General features: G+C 40.5%; 1 protein-coding gene across 1 annotated transcript in view; it reads right to left on the bottom strand.

The window, feature by feature from the left end:
• Positions 1 to 12,622, bottom strand: part of YTHDC2 (YTH N6-methyladenosine RNA binding protein C2) — a 329,989-nt gene that overhangs the window by 127,202 nt on the left and 190,165 nt on the right. The window lies entirely within an intron of this gene.

The raw sequence follows: 12,622 nt of genomic DNA, 5'->3' as shown, positions 1-12,622 counted from the left end.
CTGCCAACGGGGCAAACTGAAGGGCAAGAGGCCTGATGACAGGCCAGGAATATCTATTTTTACCTACCACATAGCACTGGGCACATTGTCAGCACTAAAAAAATAAATACAAATCACACACAAACACAACATTCCAAGAATGCTATTAAAGTTGCAAGTCAAGCCCCTCGTGCGCATGTATTACGATACAGTCTTTACTATTTTTTCCCCTCCACAGGACACCTTCCTTTTTCAGTGCACAGAATGGACAGCACTCACATAATGATAAGAAACTATTTAATATGTTTTTTCTGCTCATTGTTGAATATGTGTCCCCATTGTTGGAAGCAGGAAGACAACACATGCATCAGTCATCACTCCCATGCACTATTTACTGCACACCATTCAAACCCCGCTCTGAAGATGGGATTATTTATTTCCTTATGGGCTCTTCTATGGCACTTATCAGTCCAGTATCTGAGTGCTTCCCAAACAATAGTGAATTATGTATATCACTTTATGTTCAAAGCACAGCTCTCATCAACTTCAGCTGCAGCTGAGAGTGCTCACCACTTCTGCACATCAGACCCCAAGGTCTCAAATTAGGATCCCAGAAAATGAGACACACACAATTAGTGACCATCTGTGAAAATTTCGGTTTCAGTGACCAGCATCACATAGGAACTCTGTGACAGAGGCAGGAATAGAACCCAGTTATCCAGGACAGCATTCATCTGTAAGACCCTCCTTTCACTACATGCAGTCCCCTACCTCATTCACTACACACCTTCCAACTTCCACAACAAATGAGGAAGGGGCCCCACAGACAACAGCCTCCTTCACTAAATATCCCCGACTCATCTCCAGAGCAGGTCCATTCTGTGCACTGACTGAGGCAGGCATCCTGTGAAAAAAAGAATATGTATGTGATCATGTAATTAAAGGCTGTATCACAATGCATAGGCACAAGGGGGCCAAATTAAGGTTTCATAGGAAACCTTAATTCTGGTATTTCCTAACTTATAAATGCTTGATTTACAAACCTTAAATTCCTTTTAATCCCACTGGTTCCTACTCAGTCTCCCCACACAGCTGCTCATTAGATCTCTGGTTCCCAGCTCCCAATCCCAGGTTCTTCTCCCCCCTTCTCCCACGGTCTTTGTCAAAACAGTCCCTGTCTTCTCCAACTCCCCCCTCCCTCAGCTTCCAATCCAAGTCTCCTTGCCCAACCCAGTTCCAGTTTCCCTCTCCCCCTTCTTATCAACCTTCAGTCCCACCCCAACAGATCCAGTTCTTGTCCCCTCTGGGCAGGGGACCTTGTCCTTGGTCTGACCTGCAGCAAAAAGTACAAGGAGAGTCCTGCTCAGACCCCTGCAGCCCAGGCTACAGCATACCCAATATGGACAGAATCTTCATAGGATTTAGCTGTAAAGAACTAGCAAGTCTCTACTGAGCCTGAAGTTGGCAAAAATCGGGCAGATTTTCATTAGGGTCATAAAAGGCACATCCCTGATAAAAGCCACCCCTCCTTCCAAATCTACAGCTCCTTTAAGGGTAGGTGACTTTGCTTTTGGAGTTGAAGGTCATGAGTTCTATTTTTTATTTGCATGTGTGTGGTTTAACGGAGGACAACAATGACCAGTGCTTAAAGTAGCCTGAAAGAGGCGGGAGTTCTCACCTCAGGAAACGTGAGGTGGAGTGCTGCTTACCCAAGCCAGGGAGAGGTGTGGGCAGTGTCCCTTTATTTTTAGCACAAGAGAAGGAACTGTGTTCCTCCTTACTTTAATCCCTGTGTGTGAAAGATTCATTAAAATGCTCCAGATAGGAGGAGGAATGGGCAGTCGTTCCTCTCTTGCTTCCTGGAAAATTCCACCACGTGAAAATGGAACATTCCTGAATGGTCTCATCATATCAGCAGATCAACATTGCCTCAGGCTGTGATTTAATCTCCACAAGTACTGTGCTGGGGGATAGCTCAGTTATCCTCAACCATCATGGTATGATCCATGGATTCAGCGACAGACAAAATAAGCCAAAGTCCCAGCTTCTGCAAAATGGACATTTGAAACTGTTTAATATAGTTTAGGGCTTGTCTACATGGGGAATTCACAGGGAAATTAGTGCAAGATATCTAAGGTATAAAGTATAACTGCAATAGCTATTCCTCACTAACTCATTGAGCGGACTCTCCTGTGTGTACCTTTGTGCAGTTTAGCGTAATGATATCCACTTCCAAAGGCACTGTCCACACAGGGAGCTAGGCTAGTGTGCTATAGCTGTTCTGCACAAGCTATTCTGGGCTCTTCCCCTGTGTAGACAAGCTCTTGAATCAATAGGAAACAGCCAACTATTTGGACCACACAGGCAAAACTGTGGGATTTTGCTTCCAAATGAGTTTCGATCAGTGTGAAGAAGATGCCAACAAGTTACTAAATAGTCACACAACCACAGTATAATTCTTTGTACAAAAGTAAGCTGCTTCATCTAAGGTCAGTTCAGTTGTACCATCCCTGAAGATCATATCAGATCTTACAAGCACCCTCCCTTTTCACATTTTTATAGAAATGAATCTTACAAATGCAGGTCACATTCACCTTGAGGAAAGATAGGACCTAATGCCTCCTTTGTGTTGCAGATAAGAGGAGATAGAAAGAAAATTTTATTTCCAGCCAACATACTCTTCACCAGGCCCTTTGATCTCACCTTGTGTTAAATACTGATAACACCCATCATTCCATTATGTAATTATACCTGTGTTATCCCAAGTGACTAGCCATTACAATTACAGACTACTGTGCAAGACAAGCCTAAATAAACAGATTATTAGAAAGATTATGGAAGACAAATATATACACATTTTGTCATAAAGAATTCCATGTCACCTACAAGAAGTTGATGTGGGAAAACCTGAAAACATTCTGGTTCTTGTTTCTAGGACACAGGCAAGTGTCTCAGAGAGGAGTCAAAATTTTGGGAAAACATCATTTTGTATTGAAATACTTTCCTTTCTGTCCTTCTGCATTCTCTTTTTCTACTTTTCCTCCTTTTAGAATATTTTAAAAGATAACTACTCCCACTATTTCTACTATTTTTTCACCATCCATCTCCCTCGCTGCCTCTGTCTCTCTCTCTCTCTCTCTCTCACTCACTCTCACACACACACACTTTTCTTTCTTTCTCCTGTTTCCACCATACCAAATTATCACACAAATAAAGAAATGATAATGGTTAAGAAGGTTTTTCCACTTCAAGATCTAGTTTTCAGGCTATTGAAACTTTCAATTCAAAAGTTCCTCTGTGGAATAAAATTTGCAATGACTCTTCACATCTCAGCAGTAAAAACATATTGCAAAAAAAAAAAAAATGGACCCAATTCCATTTGGTCAGTTTTGATATATTCAAACCCTGAACACAGTTTTCCCATCATCAGATTAAGAATTTATGTAGGTGTTATTATTTGTACCTGATTTCTCAGAAACAATTTTCTTCAGCTGGAGACTTGGGATGGGTTTAATTCTCAGAGAGGACTCAGGTGAGATATTTGCTATGAAATTGGATCACAGTTTTATAGTTATAATGGTTACAGGGAATAAGCTATATTGTGATATCCCTTCTCATATTAACTTGCATTATTCATTGAGTAGTAGCCTAAATAAGTAGTAATATAAGTTTCACAATTTGTCTGGTTAAGGTTTATTTTCATTTGGCTGTTTGAACTTTACTGAGCATGCAAATGAACTTTCAAGGATGTCCTGACATGGATGCCATTGCTGACTAATTTGCATGGACATTTACCATCATTGTGCACACTAAAAAATAATTTTGTCATTTAGACCAGCTTGATGGTGATTTGGATTGTGTGCACGTGCACGCAACTGTGTTCACAATGCCACTCAACATCGTAGTGGAAAGCTAAGGCTGTGCAACTTCTTGAAAATCTGGCCCTTGATGTCTGCATAAATCACTCAAATGACACTTAGCCAGCCAAATAGAGCAGAAAGAGACAAAAATTAAAATGCACATGAGAAAGAGAGGGAACCAAAGTTTATGGGAAAGCGAACACAACAGAGGGGAGCAGTGACACCAGAAAATGCCATACAGAGAAGGACAGAAATGTGAAGGGCTATGCAGCTCAGGTAAGCTATTCCTTGCTGAGCTCTGCACTGGAACTGTCAGTCAAGCGGAGGTAGTGGGGTCACGTAGCTCTTAAAATCATTGGTCCTTAAGTAGGTGACAGGTGCCTTAGTAATACCATAGATTAAAACCAGAGATTTGGACAAGGAGACTCATAAAAGAGCAGAAATGTGGCAATGTCCACAAGACAACATCAGGAGACAAGATTGAGGGGGCAGAGATTCACTGTCCTCTATATCTCCTAATTTCCAGGTGGGTGTAGTGGCTCTCTCCCCGCCAACAGTTACTCATGTCAGAGAGGCTCTAGGAATTCCTGCGAGCAGCATTCATCTTTTTACTTTTACTGGAGAATAGGAAAAGAAATATTTGATTTAAAAATAAATTCTTTTTAGAAAAATCAAAATGCACGAAAAAGAAGGTCTGAAGCAACATAAAAAAGGCACAAGACCTTGTTTCATTGACTAATATGAGGTATGTGACAAAGCTTTTCCAATGCAGAAACATAACTTTTCAAGGATAAGAACATCACTAAATGCATTTTAGATTAATAAAGTGCCTTGATAATAATAAACATCTTAGCATATAAAATGTAAATTGATCCAAAGCTTCTTGAGATCTTGAAGTGCAATGCCATAAATTCCAGAAAGCAATTGCACTCTTCAACAAGTTATTTCCCTAACAGCTAACTATAATTTTTACTTCTACCTTGAGTAAGTAAATAACCCCTCTGTGGAGATGAATAATATATTCTACAGAAAGCAAGTCTTCTAAACCAAATGTGTTAGGAAAATTTACAAATATTTGTGAACACACAAGAGGTGCAAATGGCCTTCTGTTTGCATATCACTTATCTTACACTTAACTTTCAGTGCTATCTCAAGCAGCATAAATTAGAAGCAAATTCTTCCTGCTAATTCACAACCCACCATTCAGATAAGTCAGCTTTGGGACCAATAACAATTTTCCTTATAGCTACACCTATCACAAAGAAAAAAATATATATTCAGTGAAGTTATCGTGCTCAGGAAACTGGAATTCAAATGTGCTCCCTTTGTACTTTGCATGGGGGATGGCTTAGAGTTGTACTGCCTCCACAGAGCACCAGAGGCACTTTGCCTCACAGAGGCAGATGTCTTCCAGAATTCCCTCATGGTCAGAGAAGTGTACAAACTGCCACACCCTTTCCCTGGTTCTTCCTTGTGTAACCAGCCAACTCCAGTGGGCAGTGCATAGATTTGCAGAGCCATGGTTCTGCCCATTCTTTGTCCTTCCCTTTGGGGTGCTGCATACCCCGATGGCAGGGGAGGTAATTAGAGAGCAATTCCTGTGAGAGGTCAGAGGAGCTGGGCTTGGGGAAAGCGGAGTTGATTAGGACAAGGAGCTTTGAGGGCGGGGAAAACAAACTGGAAGCTGATCAGGGGTGGAATATTGGATCTGCTGGGCAAAGAAACTGGGAGCCGGGGTAGGAAACTGGGATGTAGGAGGCAGGGGAAAGAGTGAAACTGAGGGTAAGGGGGGTGGACGGGGAAGACAGATCAGATGAAGAGCTGCGGGGGAAGGCAAGGGAAATTGGGACTGGCTGGGCAAAGAGACTGGGACTAGGAACGCAGGAAAACTGGGATGGGGCAGAAGGAGAGACTCAAATCAGATGAGGATCTGGGTGGAGTGGGACTGGGAGGAGAAGATTGGAAAGGAAGACTGGGAGGCATGGTGGGGAGGGAGATTGGGACTCAGATAAGAAGCCCAGTGAAGGAGGCTGGGACTGGCTGGGAAAAAAGACTGGGACTGGGATGAGTAGCCCGGGGTAGGTGGGGAGAGAGACATAACTGGCACAGGGACAGACTGGAGGGAACATAGGAAGAAGCAGATGGGGCTGGGGGAAGGGGTCAGAGGCTAAAGAACACTCCTCTCCAGAACCTAGAATTGCACTCAAGATGGTGGAGTCTTAACTTTCCTCTGTTTTCAGCAAATAACTGTGAAAATGCTGGCAAAGCATACATCACCTACCCCTCTAGTGGCTAGTCCACCAAGCCTGACATCCTACCACTATCAGTTACTCCATTAGCTCAAGCGGAAGAGGTCTGTGCTGTCTACCAAAAGGTCCCAGCCTTGCTGATGACCCATGTGGGTGTCAACATGATTCCACATAATGAAATTTCTGTTTTTTTTCAATTTGCTTTTTTTAAACCTAGTTATTTTCTGTGCAATTTCCTATGTTAAAAGATTATTATTAAGATTGCAAAGTCAAACACTCAAAAGTTAGGAAATGCCAATATTAATGTTGCCTGTACAGTCTTAATTCTGACCCCTTGTGCATATGCATTATGATACAGTACTTAATTACATGATCACATACTATTTTTTCCAAAGGACCCCTGCTTCTATCAGAGTACAAGTGGACCTGCTCTGAGGATGAATCAGGGTTGTATAATGGAGACATATCTATAGGACCCCTGCCCCATTTGCTGCAGAAACTGGAAGGTAGGTAGCGAATGAAGTTGGGAATTCCAGGAAGAGAAAGGATAATCTTGCAATTGAGGTAGCTGAATGCTGCCCTTGTGAATTAGATTCTATTCCTGCCTCTGCCATAGAGTTACTATGTGATACTGATCACTTAAACCAAACTATCACAGATGACGCTAGGTTTGTGTGCCTCATACCTGACAGGCAGACTTAGTTCTGGCATTTCCTAACTTTTGATTCTTTTAATGTAGTTTGTTGTCTGTATGCCTACATATGTATTACGTATGTGTATTATATATAAATAATGTCTGTACAGATAATGAATGTATATCTATTGCCCAAAAGCATATAAAAGGGCCATTACTGAGTAATCAGTGATCTGTGTCAAACAATTAACATTTAAACAGAGGGCCAAATCTATCTTAAGCCCCATATTGAGGTCAAATGGTTGTGTGAGGTGTACGTCAGGAAATGATATAGCCAAGACAGTTAGCAAGCTGATTCCTGGCACTTTCAAGGTACTATGTTTACGATGACATGTAGAATACAGGCACTGCACATTCAACTAGCACAGGTACAAATAGCACCGTGTAGATGGAGAGATACAACGTAGGCAAGAAGAATAGAACAGAGTGCCCTATATGCCTAAACCCTGGGTTGTATACCCTAGACGTCTTTCTAGTCACCCAAGCAGTGCCACCCCCAGCTACACTGCTGTTTTTAGTGTCCCACTGCCTGAGCCTTTCCCTGCCAAGTGTAGCTAGACAGCACAGCATTCAGAGTAGCAGCCATGTTAGTCTGTATCCGCAAAAAGAAAAGGAGGACTTGTGGCACCTTAGAGACTAACAAATGGAAGCAGCCAGCCTTTCACAGCTGCATGTAGCTTAGCATGACCATATGTCCTGATTTTATAGGGACAGTCCTGATAGTCGGGGCTTTTTCTTATATAGGCATCTATACCCCCCACCCCAATCCCAATTTTTCACACTTGCTATCTGGTCACCCTAATGTAGCTACGTGTGTAGTGCCTGTATGCCTCATGCCACTGTAAGCCTAAACATGTTCACTATTATGGTAGGGTTATGTCATATAAAGAAAGGGCAATCACTGGAGATCATAGGTAGATAGATGAATTAGTTCCACAGTACATGCTTCCTTGACTACAGTGACATATCTGCTCCATAGCTCAACTAGAAGAGAACTCTTTGTGTCTTCTCCTGAAGCCTGTTGGTGAGAGGTCACATTTTAATATTAAAGTGCTATATGCAGTATACTGCACTCACCATGCCAATTCAGAACAAAATTAAACTGAACTTGGAGTTTTACAAGTCACTTGCTAAAACATTTTAAGAAAGTCTTTCAGATCTGTGCACTAAAACCAAATGCTCAAGCAGTTCTGCTTCAAACAACTCCAGATAGTTTAAAAGATAATGTATGAAAGGAAGTAAGCCTTTAAATCTAGAGATGAAGCCAGATCAAAACCCCCAGATATAAACAAACACCAAACTTTGGGGTGGTTTGAAATTTGGATCCAAATTTTGCAGTCTGGGCTCATCAGCTCTTCCAAAACAAAAGGAAAATGTAGGGCTGAGGTTAGAGACTATGCTCTCTTTTTTAGTGCTGAAGGAGAAAGTATAAAAGATATGTTATTTTCTTTGTTACACACACATACACACACACACACACAAAAAGAGTGTTGAGAGCCTTACTCATTTTTTACCTTAGAAATATCAAGAATGTCAACTCTTTACTTCAGATTTTGCTGGCAGTCTTGTTTGAAGGGCCCACTGCCATGGACTGGAAGCTCTCTCAGCCATTACTTGAGGAACTGGAGATGCTGGATCTAAGAAAGATTTTTTTTCTTCTGTTTAATCTAAATGTAAGTTAACTAGTCACAAAAAAATAAAAATAAATAAGTTTTTAAGCAACGTGCGTAAAATAATTTCCCATCTCAATTAATCAGATTTCACTTCCTTGGTACCTGCAGTGTCATAAAATTCCCTGTTCTCTAGCCATCCAGGAAAGCTCCAAGAAAACAGAGTAGACAAGACCTGAATTTCCAATGTAAAAAACAAACTGAAAAACAAACTTCTGTTTTGAAAAAGTGTATCAGGTCACCTTCATACATAATAAAGAAGGAAAAAAGGGCAAATTCATCTTTTCCTCTGTAGATAACCTTTAAAATAGAGTGCTTGAGAGCATTTAGAGTATTAATGGATAGTTCCTAGGTAAACCAGTAGGGAGGTTAGCTTTAATAGGCTAAACAATTAACCTTGGAGAACCTTATGCCACCTAGCCCAGATAAATTAATGTTTTTGATTGCTTCTGATGAAAATGGATATACAGCATGCTTTTGACATAAGTTCACCCTAAAGTCAAAAAACACTAACTTGCTACGTTATAATTTATTGCATCTGAAAGTACAAGTCAAAAATATATAAATCCATGAAAGGGGATAAATATGGAGCCTTTGACTGCTAAGCAGTCTAGTTCTAATCCAACTCAGGTCCATAGTTACAAGAAGTTGTTACAATCTGACAGCTCTTTGGAGGTCTCTGATACCAGATGATGGTCCAGTCCCTAGTAGAGAAGTTGCACATCACTTGGCCACTATCACAACTAGCAACCCAATATTTTAATTTCAAGGAAATTTATATTCCATTAGAAAAAAGTTGCATCCGATGAACTGAGCTGTAGCTTATGAAAGCTTATGCTCAAATAAATTGGCTAGTCTCTAAGGTGCCACAAGTACTCCTTTTCTTTTTGCGAATACAGACTAACACGGCTGTTACTCTGAAACCTATTATATAGTTGTCATCAATAGTTCAAAAAGTACACAGGCAGCAAAGCTTCAAAAATGAGCCAAATGTGCAAGCATTCTTATGTCAGAGTCTTGCTCTATAGCACATAGACTAGGGTGAAAATGTCCATGGGCCTGAGTCCCAATTTACAATGGAATGAATTAGAAATAACTCCATTGGTGTCAATGGAATTAAAATGGGGTAAGGAAGGTGATAGTAGGGTCCCATGTCTTTTATGGCACAGTCCTAAAAGCTATGATTTTTGTCATGGACAATCATTTTCAAAGTGAAATGTTTCACTTTTTCAATCTGAAATGACTTTTCATTTCAAAATGTCCCTCAATTTTTTAAAAAAATTTAAGTGGTAAAAATCACTCAAAATCCAAACTTTCTTTCTTTCTTTCTTTCTTTTTTTTTGGAAGAAAGCATTTTGCTCTGCCTACAAGAAATTTTTTCTTCAATTATTTGGAATTGCCATCAAACAAAGAAAAATCTATTATTCACACATCTCTAGTGATTGCTGCAGCTCCAATAGCTAAGGTAAGTCCTCTTCTCATTTCATTAACTGTGCTAATAATTAAAAGCCTGAAGGGAGATCGCAGGATTTACTCATCTCTCTGAAGTAGTTTCTTCTCTTGAATAATGACAATACCCACGTCTAGGTCACCCTGTCAAAATGATAGTCAGAAATCTCACAGTTGCTATTGGAAGGGCAGCTTGAAAAAGAAAAGCAGCAGCGGAATCATTTTGGGGACATCCCCACCGCCTGATAAAGAGCTGCTAATCGCATAGAACTTCTGTAGACCTGGAAGATTATTTTATTTTAACTCTGCCATTTTTACTTCATACTTACTTTATAGGACCGGACATACGGTATGTAATATTTATGACTTACAATGCAGGAAAGGTTTGTAACATCAACCCTGTGCTGTGATGAAAAAGTGCATTTCTGTCTGTTTCTCCCTTTTTGACTATAGCAACATTTTATTCAGTGTCTACGTACTTCATATTATATCCTTAGGAGGTCTGAAGTACTTTTCGTATCATCTCCACCACCACTGCACCTGCCACTGTTGTAAATTCAGTCTTTAGGAATTATACCAATTAGACTGGCTGAGGCTCTAGCCCTTTGTTCTGAAGTTTCATAGCAGATGTCTGAGGTGCATACCCTGTGTAGAGATGGGCCAAACTAGGCCCCAACAATTTCAGGAAGGGTTGGGAGGATGAGTTGGGTTTGAATTCCCCAATTATTAGATGTGGGCCTGTGTCACAATATTTCTAACAGAACCTGGATCCAAATCCAAACTTTCCTAAAGTTTTACTGTCATGATATGACCATGTAAAGTATGGGGGTGTAAATTGGGACCATTACTTAGAAGCAAGAACAGCCAGCAGATTTTTCCCCAATCATTTATTTGCCTGTGGTGGATGGAGTGGAAGAGAAAGAACTTTAGATTATTTTTACAACAAGATCCACATATGCACTAAAAATGATGTATTCGTAAACCTACCTCCCAGTGTCAATGGACTTTGAGAATTTCCAAAGGATTTGCTCTTTTCTGATCTAACTCAATTATTCCCACTATCCTGAAATCATTCTTCATGCACACACCACTGCTATTTCATGCCAACAGCTTTCAGTAAATGTTACAAGAAATGTATCACTGTTAGAATAAGGTAAATTAGCGGTTCATTTCATTTAGGTCACCTTCAGCTATACATGGGAGCCGGTTTCCTGAGTGTTTCAGCTCCATGCCATCTGTGTTATGAACTGGGAATGCAGCATCATTTAAAATAACTACTCCATGAGTGTTTTACTCACAGCTTGACAAATGAATTGGCAAACAGGTTCTTAGCTGAAATGGCTTGCTCACTCTTTACAAAATTCTTGCTACCACTTCAGGGGCCTTGTGCTCCAGTGCACTACAGAAGCAAATACATGTCCTCCAGTGATGATCTAAAAAGTACTTTTGACATTTCCCCTTTTGGCAATGTGTCTCATTATTTGGAGCCCAAATAAACATACATATTTTAAAATGAAACACATGGCACTTTCTTGGCTCTCCTCCTAGCTGCGGATTTCCTTCCCCGCCTCTCCTCCTGCTTTATGCTGAGCTTAGTTTTAGCCCCAGTTAGGAGAAAAAATTCATAGCTAAACATATGCAGCTTTTCTTGATGCTTCTTCCAAGTATGACAGACACTCCAGACCAACTGTAACCTGGAAGACTTCCAAACAAGCATAAGAGTCCAGATCCTGATTCTGGTTTAAACTTTGCAGCTGGTTCCTGTATATGTCCCAAAATTCCAGACATACACACACCTGAATGATGGAAAAATTTGAAACTAGATTCAACTCCACACTTTGCATCTTGGACCCATTTCTATATGTTAAGGCTACTTCAGAGCACAGCCTGACCCGCAAGCTTGGTGAAGTCACAGACTTCACATCACAACCAAGCTGTACCTATCAAACTCAGCACAAAGGAGACACAATTAGTAAAGACAGGTGCATGCCTGAAGAGTAGTTAAAAAGAAAAACCTATCATACATATTTCATGGAAGCATACAAGAGCTTACTCACAACAATACTACTCTGATGGGCAGTTCACTGTTGCTCTTTGCTAGACAGGAAAGACTGAAAGCTTCAAAGAAAAGCTTTAGGAAATAATTCCATGTACACACAAGGTGAATAGTTATTTTAAAAAAGTATATTTATTTGGTCAAATCATGTAAGAACTCATGGTCTCATTTTCAGAACAGGTAAGTGCTCACAACTCCCACTGAACTCAAAGAGTGTGAGAGGTACTCAGCTGGTTTGAAAATCAGGCCATTGGTTAAAAGAGATTTAGATGTTTGAAAAAGCTCAAAAGTAAGTTGTCTTTTTATTCCCTGTACTGGTCTTGCTCAGCTTGTATTGTATTAAATACAGAAAATAGGACTAAATACATGAGTGCCGAGAAATTGTGGTGATGAGCACAGTACAGATTCCTGGGAGGCAGACACATTGAATTCACTAGTTGGTTAATTGCCACAGGCTTCCAAGTGCTTCAAATGAAATTCTTTCAAAAGAATTTAAGTCCCATTTTCAAAAGTGACTTTGGCACTTTGGAACCTAAGCTGCATTGAAACTAAATGGGACTGTAAACAGGCAGTCAGGCTAAGTATGGCTTGGCAGTGCCCTGTCTCAGGTTTAAGAATTGAACACAGGCTCTCTTCTCCAGCAATACCCTGGTTTATTATCATAT

The sequence above is a fragment of the Natator depressus genome, chromosome 5 (genome assembly GCF_965152275.1).
Source record: "Natator depressus isolate rNatDep1 chromosome 5, rNatDep2.hap1, whole genome shotgun sequence".
Taxonomy (NCBI): Eukaryota; Metazoa; Chordata; order Testudines; family Cheloniidae; genus Natator; species Natator depressus.
Note: the sequence above shows the minus strand (reverse complement) of the source record. Positions and strands in the feature narration are given on the sequence as shown.